Raw genomic sequence first — 24,007 nt, forward strand, 5'->3', positions numbered from 1 at the left:
ATGTCCTTTGCCATGCAGAAGCCCTGCAGCTTCATGAAATCCCATTTGTCCAACCTTTCTTTGATTTATTGTGTTTCTATGTCTCTATTAAGATATTTTCAGCCTGTGCCAAGGAGACCTAGGGTTTCTCCTATTCCTTCCTGTAATGTTTTCAGGGTGTCTGCTTTGACTCCAAGGTCTTTAATCCATTTGGAGTTGATTCTGGTGCAGGGTGATATATAAGCATCTAGCTTTAGTTTTCTACAGGTGATTAACCAATTTTGCCAACACCATTTCCTGAAGAGGCTTTCTTCCATTCTATTTTTTAGCTCCCTTATCGAAGAGTAGGTGGCTATAGGTTTGTGTGTTCATTTCTGGGTTTTCAATTCTATTCCATTGGTTCTTAGGTCTCTTCTTGTGCTGGTACCAAGGTGTTTTGATTGCTATAGCTTTGTAGTAGAGTTTGAAATTTGGTATTGATATTCCTCCAGCACTGTTCTTTCTGTTAAGGATTGTTTTTGCTATTTGGAGTCTTTTATTGCTCCATATGAATTTTTGTTCTTTTTTTATTGTGAAAATACTGTACAGAGGGGTTACAATTACATGGGCAAGATAATGAGTACATTTCTTATCAAGCATTGTAGCCTCCTCCTTTGTTTACCCTTCCCATCCCATCCTCTCCCCACCCTCCCACCCAACTCTCCTCCCCCCCCACCAAAGTTGTAAAGTTTGTTTTTGACATAACAACTTGTACATCTCATTGTTGCAATGGGTCCACCTGTATCCCTAGTTAAATGATTTGTTTTTTCCCTTCCCCTCCACAAATTATATCAACGTCAAATACAGTGAAAGCAGGGGTTGTACCATGGGGGAGCGACATACAAAGAAACAAAGAAATAATCTTATAAATGTCTTAGAAACAAAGGCATGAAAGAAAAAACACATTTGAATACGTATCTTATGGTTCATTTCCCTACATCAACTTAATTGTCCTTTTCTGCTTGACTCAGACTCCATATGCATTTTTGGATTGCTTCTTCTATTTCATTGAAGAATGAGATTGGAACATTGATAGGTATTGCATTGAACTTGTAGACAGTCTTGGGAAGTATTGCCATTTTCATGATGTTGATCCTTCCAATCCAGGAGCATGGGAGGTTTTTCCACTTCCTAAGTTCTGCTTTGATTTCCCTTTTCAGGTTTTTAAAGTTTTCATCATAGAGGTCCTTCACTTCTTTGGTTAAGTTAATTCCTAGGTATTTAATTTTTTGTGGGGCTATTCCAAAAGGGGTTGCTTTCTTGATTTCAGCTGTGCTCTTCTTTTGTTGATTCTTTCTGTTTTTTTAAATTCTAATTCATTTAATTCTGATTTAATTGTAATTATTTCTTTCCATTTACTAGATGGGGTTTATCTTGCTGCTCTTTTTCAAGGAAGTTCAGATGTCTCATTAAGTTGTTGGTTTCAGATCTCTCAATTTGTTGATGTAGGAACTCAGAGGTATAAAGTTGCCTCTGAGTACTGCCTTTGCTGTGTCCAAGAGGTTCTGGTAATTTGTGTGTTCATTTTTGTTGAATATCATGACCATTTGAATTTCCTTTCTTATCTCTTCCATGACCCACTCATGATTCAACAGTGTGTTGTTCAGCCTTCATGTGTTACAGGAGTTTCTTTGGTGGCTTTTGGTGTTGAGTTCTAATTTTATTCCCTTGTGGTCTGAGAGAATGCAGGGCATAACTTCAATGTTTCTGAATTTGAACAAGTTTGCTTTGTGACCTAAAATGTGGCCTATTTTTTAAAATGTTCTGTGTGCTGCTAAGAAGATCATGTGTTCTAATGCTGCTGGGTGAAATATTCTGTAGATGTCTGTTAAGTCTATTTGATCTGTGCAGTTGTTTAGATATGCAGTTTCTCTGTTGAGTTTTTTCTGAGTTGTTCTATCTAGTGGTGATAGTGATGTGTTGAATCCCCAACAATTAATGTCTTTGGATCTATGTGAGATTTGTTTTGTGAATAAATATTTAGAATTGTGATAGCCTCCTGAAGGAGATCCCTTAATTAGTATGTAGTGACCTTCTTTATCTCTTCTCACTAATTTTAATTTAAAGTCTATTTTATCTGATATTAGGATTGTAACTCTTGCCTTTTTATGCGGGCTGTTTGCTTGGTAGATTTTTTCCAGTCTTTCACTTTCAGAATATGTTTGTTTTTATGGGCAAGGTGTGACTCTTGAAGGCAGCAAATAGAAGGATTTGCTTTTTAATCCAACTAGACAGTCTATGTCACTTAACTGGATATTTTAATACATTAATATTGAGAGTTAAGACTGAGAGGTGTTTGGTAGTTCCTGCCATTATCCACCTTCTTGGGGGTTGTGACAACTGGGTTCTTCCTATGGTTCTTGGATTCTCAGTTTATTGGCCTTTACTGTGCTTTTCTATGTGTAGGACATCTTTAAGCATCTTTTGTTGGGCTGGTTTGGTGGAGATACATTGTTTCAGTTTTTCTTCCCTATGGAAGGTTTTATTTGACCTTCCCTTATGAAGGAGAGTTTAGCTGGGTACAGTATTCTTGGTTGATAGTTGTTTGTCTTTAGGGCGTAGCATATGTCATTCCAGGCTCTCTTGCTTTAATTTCTCTGCTGAGAAATCTGAGGTTATTCTAAGTCATTTCTCCTGGTAGGTGATAGATCTTTTCTCCTTGACAGCTTTAAGGATCTTTCCCTTGGTCTGAATTGATCCTGTGCAGATTATAATATGACAGTGGGATGTCCTGTTCTGGACTGGTCTATTTGGGGTTCTAAAAGCTTTTTGTATCTGAATAGGCCTATCTTTTTGCATGTTTGGGAACTTCTCCACTAGGATCCTGTTAAATAAATTTCCTAGACCGTTAACTTCTCTCTCTAGGTGCTCCTCTACCCCCATTATATTCAGACTAAGCCTTCTGATGTTGTCTTCCAAATGTTGAATAGATACTTCATATTTCTTGATAGTTGTATGTTCTTCCTCTATAATATCTAGGCTGTCTTCAATCCCAGAGTTCCAATCTTCTGCATGTTCTAACCTATTGTCAAGACTTTCTACTTTGTTTTTTATTTCCTTTTCTTCTAATTAGTCAGCTTTGATGGCTTCAAATTCTTTGTTAGACCTTTGTTTTAGATCTTGCATGGACTTCTTTACTTCCTTAATTTGGTGCTCAGTGTTTATTCTCAAATCACTTGGTTGATTGGTTATGGTTTTCTTGGACTCCCTTTCCTTCTGATGGGCTGTATTCAGTATTTCCTTTGTGGTCTTCGTGGATTCCTTCAGATGTCTGTTTATGGATTCCATGAATGCCTCTATTGATCTTTGTCTGTTCTCATCCATTCAAACAATTCCTGTAATTCCCTTTGATTAGCTTCCTCATGCTCATGTAATTCCTGTATTTCTCTTTGAGTGTTCTCAGCTTGCACACCCTGTATTACTCCTTGACTGTTCTCAGCCTGCTCATGCAATTCCTGTACTAATCTTTGATTAGGTACCTCATGCTTATGAGATTCCTGTATTAATTTTTGGTTAGCCTCATCATGCTTGTTCCTGTATTAATCTTTGATTACCCTCCTCTTGCTCCCTATCATGCTCACACTGAGTCCTTTGCAGGTTTTCAATCTTTTCATTTACCATGTTTACCAGTAGTATTTGTAGAGCTTTTTGGGAAGTCTGCTCTGGATTATTCATGAACTGTTCTATCACCTGATTATCATGTGTGGGAGTTGAGATACCTGAATTTCCATTTTTCCTGTGTTTCTCTGGCTTGTTCTGCCTATTTGGTATGAGAGTAACAACAATTTTTCACTAAGCAAGCATCAACCAGAGTCCTGTAGTGGCACAGTCAAAATGGCTGCAGATAAATCTAGTTCAACAGATACAATCTCTTCAACATCAAACAACTATGGATTAATGGGCTAAGAACATCAACATTTGGAAGACACCATCAGAAGGCCTAATCTGAGGATAATGGGGGTAGAGTTGCACCTAGAGAGAGAGAAGTTAATGGTCTAGGAAATTTATTTAACAGGATCCTAGTGGAGAACTTCCCAAACATGCAAAAAGATAGGCCTATTCAGATACAAGAAGCTTTTAGAACCCCAAATAAACCAGTCCAGAACAGGACATCCCACTGTCATATTATAATCTGCACAGGATCAATTCAGGCCAAGGAAAGGATCCTTAAAGCTGTCAAGGAGAAAAGATCAATCCCCTACAAAGGGAAATGACTTAGAATAACCTCAGATTTCTCAGCAGAGAAATTAAAGCAAGAGAGCCTGGAATGATATATGCCATCTAATAGGTTTAGGGAGAATTGTGGGGAAAAATAGGATTAGAGGGATGTGGAGAGTTAAAAGGAAAGAGTGAATTTAACCAAGTCCTAATCTCAGAGAGGAAATTAATGGAACAGAATGAAAGGAGAGAGACAAAGAAACAAGAAAAAAAATGAAAAAAAAATTAAATTAAAAAAATGAAATACTTAAAATTATGTAAGTATAAAGAAATAATATTGAGAGAAGAAAAAGATAGGATGAGAGGAGAAAGATAAAAAGGAAAAATAAAAAATAAAAAATTTTAAAAATAGAATACTTAAAAATTATATAGGTATAAAGAATTATTACTACTATTAAAGAAGTTAAGCCTAAGAGGTTGTGAATTGAGTAAGAAATTTTTGAACTATGTACACAATGAAGGATAACAGCAATTAAGTCATGCAAAAAAAAGGACCAAAAGCTTAAAAGAGATTTAAAAATAGAATACACACACACACACACACACACACACACACACACCTAAAATAAAAATTATGAAAGAAAAAAATAGAAGAAAACACTTTTTAAAAAATTTTTTAAAATTAGGTAGAAAAAAGAGTTCTTTGATTTTGTTTTGGCAGGGGGGAGAGGATATCTTGTATCTCCCATGTGTCCATAACCAGTCTCTTGGTGGAGTCTCTGGTTTGCTTGTGGTGTTTGGTTTTCCTGTGGCTTGATTGGTTTCTTAAGTCAGTTTGTTTGAGCAAGCAGAAAATAAGCTCTACCTTATCCAGAACTTTGTGACCCTATTCACAGGCTAGTTTTGTGGGAGGGAGGTCTGCTTTGAATATCACAAAAGGGGGAGATGGCTGCTACCTCTAGCTTGGAGTTGCTGTGATGAGGCTATGTTCTGGGTAGAATTGAGGCCTACCAGCAATCAGTAGCTTTTCCCTGAAGGGCTAGCTCCTGTGACACTCACAGAGCCTATTCTCAGGATTTATGTTTACTAAGTTTCAGTTTTTTGTCTCCTGCCGCTGAGACTTCAAGTCTAGGCTGCAGTGGGGAAGGGTAGTCTCTGGCTCTGTTTTCCCACTGAAGAAATTCACTCCTCTTGAGGCAGAGCTATCTCTGCCTGGTAAGAGCATCTTTCCCGTGGGTGCAGCTGAGCCTGGCAGGTCAGGTCAGGTTGCTGTGACTGTGGTATGGCTCCTATTGTTTTCTTCCAAAGCCTGAGTTGGAGCTAGCTGCTCCAGCCAGGCCTTTGTCAGTATTAAAGATGGAGATCTTTTCAGGTGGTGGGGGGTGGGGCTACATTCCCACCTCTACTCCTTACTCCTTGAGAAGGAGTGAGGATGTTTTGGTTCTACTCTTGGTTTCTGGGTTGGGTTGTCCATGGTCTGTGACCAGCAGGATAATGATTTCTGCTCCTTGTCATTTCTTTCTGGTGGTGAATAGAATTGGCTCACACACTATATCTGGTGCCCTTGTCCCAGACTCTCTTTGTTGTTATGGTGGCTGTGGCAACAGCCATTGCTGCCATTGCTGCCGCTGCAGCTGCTGCTGCTGCCACTGTCACCACAGACACTGGCAAGTGCTCAGATCTGTCTCCTTAACCAAGTTGCCTGGAATTTTTTCCTCTCTGGCCAAACTCTTTGTACTGTGATGGCACACTTGGTGTGATTCTCTAGCCTAGGACTGTTCACTGGAACACTAAAGCTGCTTTTCATGCTAAAGCTTGTTTAGCCTCCAGCCTCTCCTCTGCCATCTTCCTCTGGACCTCTCTGGAAGTGCCTTTAAACACTGAACACTCTCTGGTTTTGGCATGAGTACTTTGAGGGGAATTACAAAATTGCGAGAGAAGACAAGGATACCCATATCTTTTTACTACTGGGAAGTTCAGCATTTGAAAATGTTTAAAATTGTTCCTTAAGGCATTTTATTCTAGGTGCTAAATCTCTAATACTATTTAAATTTTCAAATTCAAATTAAAGTCATTACATCTGACTGGCTTTCACGCTTTATCAACCTAAAATGAACCAGAAGGACTAATGAAAATTCAATTCATTTTAAAAGAACTACCATTTATTGTTGTATAGTTCTTAAATAAACTTGACTTGAATGCCCATTTTCTTTTTTAGGAATTGCTTCTAAGTAGTCTTTCTGCCAAAACCCAGGTACTTAGAATTCTGTATATATTCTGTCCATTGCTAGGTAGAATGAAGATTTAGGACTTATATCCTGTATTTCATCTCATTATCTCCATTTTATAGTATTATACATTTTTGTTACATGAAGAAATAAATTTATATAATAGCAAGGGGATGCTAATGAAAGTAAGTTTTCTTATTTGTGCAGCTGGATAATACATGCAAATATAAGGTCAGCCTTATTCAGATTATGTGGGCTAGATAATCACTGAGGAATTCATAGGGTTTTCTAGAAATATTAGAGAAACCAGCAGATCTTCCATCAATCTCAGGATGTCAGTATGTACACAGGGTCTTTAGGAGTTAAGAAGGCATAGTTTCTGGGAGATTTCATTCTTGGAGCAAAGCAAAAGCTTCTCCTAAAAAATGCTTTGTCTAGAGGCAGTCTCAACTCCATAGTCACTTTCCTGAACTATTGATATGGAGAAAAAATATCTTAAGAATGCCATTGAAAGATTTCCAAAAGGATGATTCAATTATCTAAAATTCTATCTGCTTCCCCAGCATTTAGAAATGCTGCTGGTTAAAAGAGGTCTTAAAATCCTAAGTCATCATTAAGAAAAGTCAAGACCATCCTCTGAAGCCAAAAGGAAAGAAAAGGAGAAATCAGAGGAAAAGAGAGCTAATCTCTTGAGATTTTTTTCTAGTTTATGCAACCCAAGGGATTAGATTTAATAGGCACACGAGGAACAACAGCATGCCTTGTATGAGAAAGAGGTAAGAGTTACAATTGATCCTTTACCTGCATCTATTATGGACCCCAGACTCTGTGAAGAAGTAGAATGGGGGCATGGAAAGTTAATAGTCATAGATAAAGATAATTTACAACTTTGCTTAGGATTAGGGTAGTGTACTGGAAACATGGGTAAGAATGACAATTTATGGACTTATTTTGTTGACTTTACTTTTTATGGTTCAAGAACCTCAAAACTGAGAATGTAAATACTTGGAGGCTGGCAAGACCTCTAGGGATGACCATCAAGAGCAATGCAAAATTTGTTCAAAAGAACACACATGTAAACAAAATTATGTAAGATCTCCACACACATGTATTATGTCTACTCTAATCTATTATTGATTTGACTTCCTACACAACAATGGTTCTCTACTTACATTAAGTTCAGCCTTTCTATATAAAGTATCTGATTTCTTCATAAAATTCTACCTAGCCAATAAATATTATTTTCAATAGAGTGGCTCTTCTGTGCTCTGGGTAGATAGTGAGATGCAGAATTGGAAATGGTGACTAACAATACTGATCACACACAATACTGGTATCTTCACTCTGAATGAAGCACTGATTAAGTCTTTAGTGTAGACAAGGAGTTCCTAAAAGCTAAATCGGGAGAAATCTACTTGGTTTAGAGATGTCACCTTTCATTTTCTTTCTTTCTTGGTTCTTTCTCTTCTCTGTCTTCCTCCTTCTCTAGCTCTTTTCCCTTTTTCCTTCCTTTCTATAAGCAGCAATGACACAGTCACTAATGAAATTTATTTCTTATTTTCTCATTAAATACAGCAAAGTTATGGCAATGGCTACAGTGGAAGAAAGTTACATCGTTTCTTTCCAGCTGAGACCTCTGACACTTTTGTATGAGGGAATTTTTTGGAAATGGAATGATGTTAAAATTAGAAACCAATGATAATTTCCATGGAGAGTTAGTCTCTCTTTGGCTCACAGTACTCAGAATTATCTTTTCCTTCCCTTTATTTTTTAGTCTCATTGTATGAGAAACAACTCTAAGGAAATTGCTATACAAAGATATTCTAAAACATATTGAGAAAACTAGGAAGATAAAAATTAAGATGGAAACCGGAAACAACAACAGAAAGAAACAGAACATGTGCACTGAAATCTAACTGTCTCTCAAGGCAGAAGACAATCGCTAGTCCTGGCTTCAAAGGAAGTCATATTAATCTTCTTAGTCTGAAAACAAAACTGAAATGTGACTAGTGCCTTAAGGAATTCTCTCCTATGCCCACCATAAAGTACTGACAACCCCTCTTCAAAGTAAATTGAACTCCCTATCAACTATTATTATTTTAGATCTTTTGGGCAGTCTGTTACATCATAATCATGAGCACAACTTAGGAAAGGTACTCTTCAGATCATTGTCTTCCTTTCAAACCTCCCAAACTTCCTCTTCTGTGCTTGCCACCTGGGCTTACTTTCAGAGTCTGATCAGGAGCCTCAGTGTCTCCAGCCTGTCTAGCCACGGTCATGGTGGATATAAGCTCTGTAGAGTGTGACTTAGTGTCAGCCAAGTGGTAGTTTGCAGCCACTTGGAAGGTCTTTAACTCCATGTATTTTCAATACCTTTTAATTCCTTAAGATCTGTAATAGTTTGGCTATGTCCTGATGCCTTCCATTTGGTATTGTTTTGGAGTCATCGATGGCCATTACTGACATGTTCTGTCTGAGGAGGTACCCAGTCAATCCAAGATAGTTCTTGACTTGCTAACTATGGCCCCAGGATGACACTCTGTGGCACTGAGAGATGGATTTTGTCTGTAAAAGAATTTACAATCTGCTCAGTAAGATAATATTGAATAACAGAAATAGAGAACAGCACAGTAAATGCAGTAAGAGAGGGTGTTAGAGAGGAAGTATCATGTGAGAAGCATGAAGGCCTTAGAGCAGCTGTCTTGTAGATGTATGTGATCATAAGGTGTAATATGCTTGGACAACTGAGGTGAGGGGAGCAGGGAAGGTGGAGAGGTGGAGACAACTGTGACTTTGCTTCACTGAGCATGTCAAATAAGTTACGGGAGATATCAAATTTTTGACTGTTGCCTGAGGCTCAGCTAAATATGGGAATACTATACAAATCCACAAGAGGAAAACAAATCCCTTCCCTCTTTTGTTTGTAATACACATGGGAACTGATGACTGCCTCATAGGGCACAAGTTTACATACACACTCTAGATTTAGTTACTCCTAGTCTAGTAAATCTAAATTGTGCAGAAGTTTCTACTATTTGGACCCCATGAAGGGGGTTCATCCTTCATGCAGGATGAGGAAATGTACTCTTGATATACAATTTGTGGTGTGAGGACAGAGGTTTTTTATTTAATTTTGCTAGTGATAGATAGCAAAATCCCCCAATGACTATGATATTGTCTCTTCAACAAAGCATACACTGTTCACAATGAGAAGCATGTCTTGGGTCCTCATTAATGACCAAGTAACAAGCCAGTCTGGAAGTTCTTTATCTCCATCTATTTTCAATGCCTTTAATTCCTTAAAGTCTGTAATGGTCTGAATATGTCCTGAAAAATTCATTTGTTGACAATTTAATCCTCAAACAGGATTACTTGCTCCATCTTACCATGCTCTGTCTTGCTCTCCACCATGCTATGGTAAAACCAAGATCCTTATCACATGCCCAGCAGATGCTAGCCACATAATCTTATTCTTCTAAGCCTTTAGAACCACGAGGCAAATAAACTTTCCTTTTTAAATTACCTACTTTCAAGTATTTTGTTAGAGAAACATAACATAAAACTAAGACAAGAGCCGGGAACTGGTGGCTCATGCCTGTAATTCTAGCTACTCTTCCTTGGCTGTTGCTTTCCTTTTTTGGAACCTTCTGAGATCATTTTACATTTTGGGGGGGTTGGTCCTGGAGCTTGAACTCAGAGCCTAGGCACTGTCCCTGATTCGTTTACTCAACGCTAGCACTCTACAACTTGAGCCATAAAGCCACTTCCAGCCTTTTCTGAGTAGTGTATTGGAGATAAGATTCTCACAGACTTTCCTGCCTGGACTGGCATGGGACCATGATCCTCAGATCTCAGCCTCCTGAGTAGCTAGAATTACAGGTGTGAGCCACTGACACCTGGTATTTCTTTTTGAACAGTGTTACATTTTACATCTTTTATGCTAGTTGGCATAGTCTGATTTGTGGTGTAGTCACTGATTCCTGTCTTAACTTGTTGATTACCTTGGACAAGATGTAATCACCTTGTGATAATCTGAGTCACAGAATGCAGTGATTAAAAATGTTTTGATGAATTAAATGGAAAGCCATTTGATGATTCCTTTGTGTCTATTTTTCTCACCATAGAATTGGCTTCTTTCTACCATCTTGACAGATGTAATGTGCAAGCTGCATTCTCCTTCAGGAACAGAGGGCTCTGCCAGAGGCTTGGACTATTGCTGTGGGTAATCCTCAACTGTCAACTGCCCCAAGAATAAGTTTTCTCATCCAGTGATGGACAAGCAAGACCAGAAAGCCATGTCTTACCTCTGTCTTTCTCTCTCTCTCCACTATATTCATGAGGATTTTAACTGTAGAGAAGGTGAGCTGAGATCACTACAACACTGGTCTACTTTGTGAGCCATTTGATTAATATCCTACACACGCTGCCTCTGTTCATTTTTTTTTCTGGAAATAAACACAGCATATGTTTGATAGAAGAAACTAAACTATATTTCTCTTTCTCCCAGGCCTTAAGTTATTTTTTCAAAACAAATAATCAGTCCATGTTTACTTGCCAAGAGAGGAATGACTAAATTCAAATCCCTTTTCCAATTTTCAGAAAACATAAATGTCAAGAAGGTTGAGACCATTTTCTAGATGCTTTTCAAAGTCTATTTCAAAGAAAATCCACGAAAATGATAAATTATGTATGAAAATGTTCAGACATAAAATGTTACTGAGGAAAGAAACTAAATAAATGAAAGGGAAACCATTTTATATCTTCTCTGAGATGAAAATCATGACCCCATTTTGGGAGAAAACAGCTGAAAATCTATAGGAGAAGATGTGCACCAAATAGGAATATTCTTTTTTTTATTTATTTTTTATTGTGAAAATACTGTACAGAGGGGTTACAATTACATGGGCAAGATAATGAGTACATTTTTTATCAAGCATTGTAGCCTCCTCCTTTGGTTCCCCTTCCCATCCCTTCCAAGCCTCCCCTCACCCCCCCTACCCAAAGTTGTAAAGTTCATTTTTGACATGACAACTTGTACTTCTCATTGTTGCAACGGGTCCACCTGTATCCTTATTTAAACGACTTGTTTTTCCCCTTCCCTTCCACAAATTATACCGACATCAAATACAGTGAAAGCAGGGGTTATACTGTGGGGGAAGGACATACAAAGCAACAAAGAAATAATCTTATAAATGCGTTAGAAAGAAATGCATGAAAGAAAAAAAACATTTAAATACGTATCTTAGGGTTCATTTTCCTAACATCACCTTATCTGACCTTTTCTGCTTGACTCAGACATATACTAGTTATTGCAAATAAGGGAAACCATGGGACCTATGATTCTTTGGGCTTGGCTTACTTCACTTAATATAATTTTTTCCAAGTCTTTCCATTTCCTAACAAATGGGGCAATGTCATTCTTTCTGATGGAGGCATAGAATTCCATTGTGTATATATACCACATTTTCTTGATCCATTCATCTACTGAGGGGCATCTGGGTTGGTTCCATATTTTAGCTATAGTAAATAATGCTGCAATAAACATAGTTGTGCTGGTAGCTTTAGTGTGGTCTTGTTTGTAAGCATTTGGGTAAATGCCCAAAAGTGGGATTGCTGGGTCATAGGGGAGCTTTATGTGGAGTCATTTGAGGAACCTCCATACTACTTTCCAAAGTGGTTGAACAAGTTTACATTCCCACCAACAATGAAGTAAGGTTCCCTTCTGTCCATATCCCCTCCAGCATCTGTTGTTATTAGAGTTCTTGATTTTTGCCATTCTAACTGGGGTGAGGTGGTATCTTAATGTTGTTTTGATTTGCATTTCTTTTATGGCTAGGGAGGTTGAGCATTTCTTCATGTGTCTATTGGCCATCCTTCTTTCTTCTTCAGAGAATTTTCTCTTTAAGTCTTTAGCCCACTTATTTATTAGGCAGTTGTTTCTTTGAGGATTTGTTGTTGGGTCAAATAGGAATATTCTTGACAAATACACATTTCAAATGGTATTACAAAAATAGTTGAGAAAATTCAATTATCATGAACATTTGATTTGAAAATTTGAAAGAATTCCATATTGCAATATTTTGCAAATCTGTTAAATTCTTCAGGGGGAAAATGTTGTTGATTAAAATTACATTTTAGATTTACAATAAGGCTACAGTAGGGATTGATAAAAACAGGGAAATGGCTATGAGTTTAAAAAAGATTACAAATAGAAAATAAATAGAACATTTTTGGCACTATTTCTTATTATAGAAGTTTTTATGATAGTCAACAAAATGAAAAGACTTCATGGAATGAGCTTCTATTTTTTAATTATGGCCTACATCAAATCCTTTATGGGAAAACTGATAATGATTACTCCCCTCCTTTACATAAGAGTGTCCAGAAATGACCTCTTTACAGATTATTAAATATTTAAAAACTTTTGTGATGGACATGTATAATATATCAGATATAGTCAATGCATCAGTTGATTTAATTTCCCAACTTACTGCTATGGTGTGAATGTTTGCCCCAAATGTTGTGTGTTACAAGATTAATCATCGAAGCCATGTTAATAGTAGTTAGCCTTTCATGCAATAATTCATAGACTATAGCTTAAGTGAGGAAGTAGCTTTGTTGCAAAAGCTAGCTCTGACAACTTGTGCCATCATACACTGTGGTGTTTGCTTTCTATCATGCTATGTTGTAGCTAGAAACCTCAATAAATGCTGGCTCTATTTCTGAAATCTTTTCAGAGTTCAGACGGTGAGTCAAATAAACTCCATTGTTTATAAATGCTCTAGTTTGTGGTATTCAATAATAGCAAACAATAATAGACCAAGATATACCTTCCCTTTGAAGTTTCATTACTCCTGTTTTAAACATGAGTTTTGAGGAGCAGTGTGTTCTTGGACTTTAACTAAGGTTAGGTTAGTTCTAATTTTCCTGTGCTTTGTATCAGCATTTAGGTTGTTTATAAAAGAGTCAGGTTGGGCTGGGAAGGTGGCTTAGTGGTAGAGTGCTTGCCTTGCTTGCATGAGGCTGTAGGTTCAATTCCTCAGTACCACATAAGCAGAAAAAGCTGGAATCAGAACTATGGCTCAAGTAATAGGGTGCTAACCTTGAGCTGAAGTGCTGAAGCACAGTGCCTAGGTCCAGATTTCAGGCCCCACAACCGATTAAAAAACAAAGTCAGGTTTTAAGTAAGTCATTAATATTATGTTATAAAGAAGGAAAAATTGTTTCATTCTACCGCCTTGGATTTATCAGTGAGGGCTTTGTAATTTAGAATGACAAAACAACAGATTAATACAAGAAGAAGAAACAGGAGTGCATAAAGATATGCAGAGTGAATATGCATGAAAGTTCTGAAATGAGTGTACTAAAGATAGAAGACAGAACCTGGACCTCCATAACATCTTCATGAATGCTGAATACATTTCTAGAGAAGTAATAAGACAAAGGAAGAGTATATTAAGTTTCAAGGATGGCTGATTTGTGTGGTGGTAAATATATGGGGGAAATTAGAATGAATAAGATCAGGATATATGGTTCCTTGTGTTGATTCCTTGGTGCTACCTCCAGGTTGCTAGGAGGCTAGAGTCAATTGCCAGGACCAAATTCTATAAATTTTATTCCATCAAGAGAAGGGTAGTATGTCTAAAAATTTTTAGGCCAATAGAGGGAGAGCAGAGAGCCTTCCCAATATCTATTTAATAATCCTAGACTACTATGATATGTTTGGGAAGGTGTCTAAACCTGCAACTCTTTAAGTTCTCTGTCTTTGGGAACTGTGAAGTAAGATGCTCAGTTAAAAACTGCCTTGGAGCTGGGCACCAGGGGCTCATGACTGTAATCTCAGCTAGTCAGGAGGCTGAGATCTGAGGATCAGTTTGAAGCCAGCCCAAGCAGAAAAGCCCATGAGACTCTTATCACCAATAAACTACTCAAAAAAAGCCAGAAGTGGCGCTGTGGCTTAAGTATTAGAGTGATAGCCTTGAGCACAAAGAAGCTCAGGCCCTGAGTTCAAGCCCCCAAACCAGCAAAAACAAAGCAAAGCAAAACAAACAAAGAAAACTGGGCAAATATGTTTTGTCATTTCTTATTGTCACAGAATACATTAACTTCCATGGGACTTTTCCATTGATTTATTCTTCTTTCCCTATACAAATGAGTCTGGAGTCATTTTGCTTTTCTGCAATGTGTTCCCAAGAATGATCTTCAGAGCCTTGTCTTTTCTATGGACCAGGTAGTAAGTATCCCTTCCCCAGTTCTCATACTGTTAGTAGTACTTTCCTCATCTGAATGGGACCGCCTTCTTTTTTTTTTTTTTGGTCAGTTGTGGAGCTTGAACTCTGGACTTGGGCGCTGTCCCTGCATTGTTCAGCTCAAGATGAGTGCTCTACCACTTGAGCCATGGTGCCACTTCCGGTTTTCTAGTTGTTTATTCGAGATAAGAGTCTCACAGACTTCCCTGCCCGGGCTGGCTTTGAACCATGATCCTCAGATCTCAGCCTCCTGGATGACTTCAATATTCTCTTTGTAGCCTCCACCAAATTTCTGCTCTTCGAAGGCTCTTACATCAGAACTGATATTCTTGGACATCTAGATCCCCAGATGAATGTGATGTGACATTCATAATAATTTGTGTGTCCATTTCATTCATTTAGCACAATTTTATCTCTCTGTGTTCTTTAGATTTTCAGTGGAGTTATTTAGAATTTGAAGATTATTATGTATGCCCTGTCAAATTTTAGACTAGTGGACATAGTTTAAGTGGTAGAGTACCTATCTAGCAAGAGCAAAGCTTTGAGTTCAAATATCAATATTGAAAATGAAAGTCTGTCAGATATTAAGAATGTGCATGAAAACATATGCCATTGCTATGGTACATGGCCTCTTTGTTTTACTAGTATTTCTGATTCAGTGAATGCTATTGTGTTTGATACATAAGGATTATGACAACCATCTTTTCTTTGGGAGGATCATTTTTGACAGTTTGTAATACTCTTCATTGTCACATTAACATCTCTGGCCTTTCATTCCACTCATCTGATGTTTCTGTAGCCATTTCGGATTGTTTAGAATCTGCTTTGTACTGATCACTATGACAACCTTGCATTCCCAACTCTTTCCTGTTACACTTGTCTTGTGAGGGACATCGAACTATATTTTGCTTCTGATTCAAATAGGAGATTCTTTAATTTTGACTGAATTCAACACATGTATATTTAGCAGAATAACTTGGACCTTGGCAAATGTATACTACTCAGCTCTAAACATGAAATTCTGTCTTTTGCAAACTACAAATAGAACTAGAGGGCTTTATATAATGCAAAAGATCTTGGGCACATAAAGACAAGTGTTTTATATTCTTACTTTTAGATAGAAGCTAAAAACTGATTTCCTAGAAATAGAGAATAGTGATTGCTAGATCCATAGAAGGATATGGAAATGGAGGTAGAAATGGAAGAATGTGGTTAATGGATACAGAGGTGCATCTGAATTGGAGGAGTAGCTCCTACTATTCTGTAGTGCATTACGATAACTCACTGATCACAATTAATAGTATATTTCAAACAGATAACAAAGATAATTTTGAATATTCACAACCCAAAGAAATGATGAATATTCAAAGTGATTCATGTACAATTTTCTTGATGTGACCATACATGTATTGAAATGTCACACTGAACTTCACAAATATGTACATTTACTGTTCATCTATTAAGAATTAAAAACATATTAAGACCATGTGATCTGTCCTATAATATTCCTTTCCAATCTCCTTTCATTTTTTTCACTAGCTTATATACTCCACTAACATAGGCTATTTCACTAAAGTTTTTTTTTTATTGTCAAGGTGACGTACAGAGGGGTTATAGTTAGATAAGTAAAGTAATAAGCACATTTCTTTTTATTTTTGTACATTTTTATTGTAAAAATGCTGTACAGAGGGGTTATTGTTACATGAGCAAGGTAATGAGTACATTTTCTATTGAGCATTGTTGCCTCCTCCTTTGTTTTCCCTACCATCTCTTCCCTCCCACTTCCACAACTACCCTAACCCCACCGCCAAAGTTGTAAAGTTCATTTTCAACATAGTGTCTTGTACATCTCATTGTTACAATGGGTCAATCTGTATCTTTATTTAAGCATTTTGTTTTTTCTCTTCCCCTCCCCGAATTAGAGAAGTGTATATACAAGATGCAGGGCATGGATATCAAATACAGTGAAAACAGGGGTAATATTGTGGGGGAGGAACATACAAAGCAGCAACAAAATCACATTATAAATACATTAGAAACAATAGCAAGAAAGAAAAAGATATTTGTGTCCCTATCTTGGGAGTCACTTCACTTCACATCATCTTATATGGTCACATGTCCATAGCTTTTGGCCTTTTCTGCTTGTTCTATACATGTACTACTTATTGCAAATAAGGGAAACCATGGGACCTATGTTTCTTTGGGCCTGACTTACTTCACTTAATATAATTTTTCCAAGTCTTTCCATAAAAAAATAAGTACATTTCTTGTCAAATGTGTTACCCCTTCCCTCATTTTTCTCCTACTTTCCCTCTCCCCCAAAGTTCCTTCTGCCACATCAGTTGTACAGATCATTTCCAACATACTGTCTTGTGTATATCACCGTTGGATTGGTGCCCTCCTTGTTATTTGTCTCACCATTCTGCTGTTCCCCTTCTCTTCCCTAATTCAGATAAATGTATACACAATACCAGGGTACCAAAATCAAATACAGTAAGAGCATAGGCTATACCATAAAGGGAAGAATATACAAAAGAAACAAGAAATCACATGGTACATTAAAAACAAGAGCAACCAAGAAAAACCTCTTGTGTACATGTCTTGGAGTTCATTTTGCATAGCATCATCTTATATCTTAAAAGAGCTAAAATCATTTGGGAATTAGGAAAAATTGTCCCCTACTTCTTCATCTGATAACCTCCTTTAAACTCTTCTGATCCCTGATTGGATATCCTTTCCCTGACTATCTCTAAAAAGACCTGCTCTTCATAACGCTACATAACATGATTTATGTCCTCCAGAAAAGTAGGCATCTATCTTGGCACAATCTCTTGTTCATACAACATGCAGAGTCAGCCATCAAAACCACAGAGTTCATTTATCTCTTTCCTGATTAGTCAGCTTTCAATTATTGTAACAAATAACCTGTGCAAGATCAATCCCCCCCAGATCAATTTAATAAAGAGGGTTGTATTTCAGATTAAAGTTTTGCAATATCAGTTGGGACCGATTAACCACATTGCTTTGGTCCATAGCCTCACAATATATCCTGGTGGGAGCACATGATAGAGTTAATACCATGACAGTCAAAAATTAAGAGATGCAAGGGTTAGAGGCCCACAATCCCCTTCAGAAGCACACCACTAATGACCTAAAAGATTTCAGCAGTCTTCAACTCAAAGGTAAAGATGAAGTCTTTAATATATAGGCCTTTATGACACATTTAAGATCCAAATTTACAGTAGGGGCCTCAGTCTCCGAGATATAAACATCAAGTTCCTTGTGTGGCATCTAGTTTCCTCCACATTTCTGTACAAACCTCTCCAAACTCAGTTTTTAAATTCACTATCTGAAATTTTGGTTATGATCTAGAAATATGACCTCAGTATCAATTTCCATCTTCAGTATCGATATCCCTTGTGCTTTCCTCTCTGAACAAAATGACCCCCCATCTTCCTTTCTATACAAATTATGATAATATTTTCACAGTTCCTTCACTGCTCTCCTAATCTAGAAAGTTGACCCTATGGTCCTCATTAGCTAAACTAAGGACTATTATCAGAGCTTCTTAATCCAGGTAAGCATGCCAACAATTGTTTGACTTGGGAGCTATTTCATTAAATTTATGCCTCTTCTTAGAAAATTAATGCTGTGTGATAGAAAGGGTCTTAGGTTAAAATATTTTAGCATGATGTAAAAAAGTTTATAAAAGGTTGGGAATTTGGCTTAATGATAGAGTGCTTGCTTAGCATGCATGAAGCCTGGGGTTTGATTTCTCAGTACCACATAAACAGATAAAGCACGAAGTGGCACTGTGACTCAAATGGTAGATATTAGTCTTGAGCAAAAGAAGCTCAGGGACAGTGCCCAGTCCCTGAGTTCAAGCCCAGGACTAAAAAACAAACAAACAAACCTGGTTTAGTAAAATCCTTACATTATCATCATAATGGAAAATAAGCTAATAAGTTACTAGCTCTTTTCAGTTATTTATAGTTGATAAATTAGAAATTATAGTCAATAACAAATCTGAAAATATAATCATGCTTTTGATTTGGGAACAGCTTGTATGTTATTGTGTAGAATTAACATTTCAACTATATCCAGACTTATATTTGAGCTTTTTAAATTTTGTACTGAGAATAATCTTTGGGAATTGTTACTAAATGACAAGCTCAAGGATATTTCTTCAGGATGTTCCGTACAAACACTTCTCTTCTAATATGACAGGGAAAGTGTGAATAATTCTTGTTCTACAGAGAAAATATGTAGCATAATTCTTATTCTAGACAGACAAAAAGTCTAGTAGCCTGGCTTAGTGTGTTACATTTTTAACTTCTTCGAAAGGATAAAAATATCTTTAGTGTTACAGAAAGGAAGTTTAGAAAATATGGAAAAAATCAGCTTAAATAAGATTTTCAAGCCTCTTTTCATCATCTTTCTCTCACTAACTTTATATATTAATATGGATATGAGATTTTAAAACAGAAGAAATTTCTCAAATTTCTAGATATCTTATGATATCTTAAACTTTGTAATTTCTCATTACTTCAACTTCTGGTCAAAAGTTACAGGATCTTATTTATGTTTGTTGACAGATGCATGTGAGAATGATAACATAGAAAGCAGCTATAATTGGCCCAGACATACAGTTATACAATAGTAGAGAACACTGACTCCTAAATTGGTTTGTAGCCTTGAATCTGGAACCTGTGATTTACAGAAATTTTGCAAATTTATATTTTGCAAATATAACTAAATTAAGAATCTCTTGAAGAAAGATTATCCTAAATTGCATGGCTGTCATAGTCAAGTAGTCCTTAGAAGAAGGAAGCAGGAAGGTCAATGTTACAGAAAAACTTAAGAGAGCAGAGGACAGAGAGATGCAGGAAGAGCTCAGGAACCAAAGGTTGTAAGCAACTTCCAGAAGCCAAGAAAAATGAAGGAGATTGGTTTCTTGATTTAAAAAAAAAAAGAAATGCCACACTGTTGGTGCCACACTGTTGATTTCTGAATTCCAGAACTGTAGAATAAAATAGTCTTTATCTCCTCTGTCTGTGGAATCCACATCAATTGGTTCACCTAATTGCAGATTGAAAATGTTTTCTAAAAAGGATATTGTACTGCACATTTCCAGATCTTTACCTTATCACTAAATAATATATTATAATAACTACTTACCTAGCATTTATACTCTAATGGGTATTATAAGGAATCTGAAGATGATTTAAAGTATATGGGATAGAGTTATATAAGTTATGCACAAATCCTGTCCTACTTATACAGGAGACTTGGATATCTGCAGATGTTGATACCTGTGAGGGGTACTGCAACCAGTGTCCCATGGATACTGAGGGATGATTGGATTTGTTTTGTATTAAGCCACTAAGTTTGAAGTAATTTGTTACATCAGCAATTGGAAACTACTACATAAATTCAATTTACTTTATTTTTATAAACTGTCAAAGAAGATGACAAACACCCAGTTTTAGCTAAAATAAAAGGCACTTTTTAGTGTAGGAAGCCTAGTATATGAACACATTGAATTAGTTCAGTCACAGAAAAATGAATGAATGTCTCCATTTGATATCAGGTTGGCTCTTTGTGTAAAATTAGTCGGGAGACTACTGTATTCTTCACCAGGCTTTCATCTTGGAATTTCATGAGACACACCCTCACATCCCTGACCACTTACCATTGAGTCCCTAAAGTCCTTTTCCACATGCCATATGATCTGGAAGCATTTCAAGTCTTCTACTAAAGTAAATTTAAAAAAAGGCTTATAGATTCTTTCTCTTCCCTTATATCTTATCCAGTCTTACTATCGTTTGAGTAAGTTATGCTTATGTACTGAAGTAGAGGAAAGAATATCTGAGTAGTCAGAAAAGTACTCTCAAGTAAAATCTTCCCTAAGTTCTTCATTCTTAGCCTAATGGTACTTTACAAAGGAATTTATGCAAACCCTTAAACTTAATTTCAAACACAATGTAATTTATTCTGCATAACTAGTTATATTTTAGGGCAACTGACAATACACCTGCCATCTCACTACAAACTTCAACAGGCTAGGACTGGGGATCAACACATGAATAAGTCCTGTCTTTAAAGAATCTGCTGAGAAGGAAACAATGTATACTCTTTAAGTGGTTATATAACTAAAAATTGAAGAAATGAACAAGGAAGACATCTGTCTCAATCTGGGGAGGTGGGGAGGTGTGCTAGACAGAAAATATTGTCAGTGGTCTAACGTTGTACCCCTCCCCACAAAGAAAAGCTTATGTAGTGAAACCCACTCCTCTGCCTTTTTTCAAATGATGTAATCGGCTTATTTCAATAGATTTCTGTAACTACCCCCAAGATTCTTTTATCACTTGAATATATTTAACTAAGCTATTTACTATCTGACTTAATTCTGCCTGTCTTTCAAATTTAAATCTGCCTATAATCCTGAACATATAATTGCATTGAATTCAAGCCCAAATTCTCCTTTTATGATTCCCTGGGTCTGCTGCTATCACTTTAAATAATAATCATTTTTTGTAAATGATTAGATGTGTTCTTAAGGAACAGACACAGGTGGGTAGTGGTTAATTCTATTATATTGATGAAGTTATTGATGAGGAGTCACTCTGGGGAACTTCCACAGTATGGTCTTTAGTAATTATCCCCGTATTTCATGCCCAGAGCTACACAAGTCAGCCATATTTATTTTCTTAAGGAAGATTAGTTATTATCTTAGTATGAATATTAAAAGACCTAAGTATCAGCATGGATTGATTAGTCTATTTAAGAACAAATAAAAAACAAACTCTAAAGGTTTTCTCAAAACATACAACATCAATGCAAGCATAGAGAAGAAAATTCACTTTTAGTTTAGTTTAACAATAGCCCTTTCCTGTAAACCTTGGAAATAAACAAACATATCATTGTGAATGTAAAGTGCATTACTAATTTTCAGGTTATTTTCCAATTTTTTAGATACTTCAGAAAAAATAGCCAACATTATTACATTCTGTTATATACAGAACAGAAGAGAATTTATATTCTGGGGTTGATTTCATACTTAGTGTATCTCTAACTGCAATATGAATTACTCAAGTAAGAATTATACTTAAACAAAAGTAATCTTGTTTCTGCTAGAAAGAACAATGAGTAGCAACATTTTTCCCTGAAGGATTTTATATTTTGTAACAGAGGTCTAGTTATTTGTTCTAAACCTAATAACATTATATAATTATAGAAAGTCAGGAGAATTAATACTTAGCACATTTTGTTCATTCAATGAGCTTTTCTGGATCTGGTAACTTGTTTCTGTTTGTGTATTCAGTATTTATCACACTAACAAGTATTTATTTTGGTCTCTGTATAAATATTTATTTCTTTATCTGTGTATAATGAATGTTTAATATTTGTTGCAATGGAATGAACAATTTCTGTTTCATCACTTATTTAATTCACCTTTGCCTAGAAGTGTCTGATGAATTATTTGGATGCCATCCTGTATAAGGACATGAAGGTCATTCAGGTGAACCTATGACCACATACTATATTATGGAGAATAAATGTACTTCTAAGAGTTGCACAAATAAACTAAGAACAGGTAATTAAGATTGAAAAGAATGTTCACAGATTGACAGAGTTTTGCCATTGTTAAAAATGTGAACTAGTTTATCCTAAGATGTTCACAGTCCTTGGATCAGTGCAGATGTTAATGTATTAATTTATGAGTCTATAAATTATATGATTATTCAATCATGGTTTCTTCAACACCGTGAATAACACACCTGGACCATTTTGCTGCTCACAGAATGATTTCTCCTCTTGAAATTATTTGTATGTCTATTCTTCTTTCTCAGTTGAAGAATCTAGAGCCCAGAGAGACATTAACAGATGCACCTAAGGTCCCACAGCTCAAAAATAATAGATTCAAACTGACAGTGGGAACCTCTGATGTCTGTTCTTTTCAAAGTCCTTGTTAATATGAATGTTATTTCACTATTATACCTTGCCTGTGTATCCAAGCAAAGCATGTCTTCAAGAGAATACCAATAGACACATGAAGAAATGCTCAACCTCTCTAGCCATAAAAGAAATGCAAATCAAAACAATATTGAGATATCACCTCACCCCAGTTAGAATGGCTAGAATCAAGAACTCTAATAACAACAGATGCTGGAGTGGATGTGGACAGAAGGGAACCTTACTGCATTGTTGGTGGGAGTATAAACTTGTTCAACCACTTTTGAAAGCATTATGGAGGTTCCACAAAAGACTCCACATAGAGCTCCCCTATGACCCAGCAATCCCACTTTTGGGCATCTACCCAAATGTTTACAAACAAGACCACACTAAAGCTACCAGCACAACTATGTTTATATTGCAGCATTATTTACCATAGCTAAGATATGGAACCAACCCAGATGCCCCTCAGTAGATGAATGGATCAAGAAAATGTGGTATATATACACAATGGAATTCTATGCCTCCATCAGAAAGAATGACATTGCCCCATTTGTTAGGAAATGGAAAGACTTGGAAAAAATTATCTGAAGTGAAGAAATCCAGGCCCAAAGAAACATAGGTCCCATGGTTTCCCTTATTTGCAATAACTAGTATATGTCTGAGTCAAGCAGAAAAGGTCAGATAAGCTGATGTTAGGGGAATGAACCCTGAGATAAGTATTCAAATTTTTTTGTTTTTTTTCCTTTCATGCAATTGTTTCTAACTAACATTTCTTTTTTTTTTTTTTTTGTCAGTTGTGGAGCCTGAACTCTGGGTCTGGGCGCTGTCCCTGAGCTCTTCAGCTCAAGACTAGCGCTCTACCACTTGAGCCACAATGCCACTTCCAGCTTTTTCTTCTTATGTGGTGCTGAGGAATCGAACCCAGGGCCTCATGCATGAAAGGCAAGCACTCCACCACTGAGCCATCTTCCCAGCCCTCTAACATATTTATAAGATGATTTCTTTGTTGCTTTGTATGTCCCTCCCCCACGGTATAATCCATGCTTTCACTGTATTTGATATTGGTATAATTTGTGGAGGGGAAGGGAAAAAACAAATCTTTTAACTAGGGATACAGGTGGACCCATTGCAACAATGAGAAGTACAAGTTATTATGTCGAAAAATGAACTCTACAACTTTGGTGGGGGAGGATAAGGTAGGGGAAGCGGGGAGTATGGGAAGGGATGGGAAGGGGAAACAAAGAGGTGGCAACAATGCTTGATAAGAAATGTACTCATTATTTTGCCCATGTAATTGTAACTCCTCTGTATGGTATTCTCACGATAAAAAAAATCTCTATCCAATTGTTACAAATAGAGGCAAAGACAGACAATGGGTCTGATGTAAAACAATGT

Source organism: Dipodomys ordii, unplaced genomic scaffold (assembly GCF_000151885.1).
Source record: "Dipodomys ordii isolate 6190 unplaced genomic scaffold, Dord_2.0 Scaffold9, whole genome shotgun sequence".
Taxonomy (NCBI): domain Eukaryota; kingdom Metazoa; phylum Chordata; class Mammalia; order Rodentia; family Heteromyidae; genus Dipodomys; species Dipodomys ordii.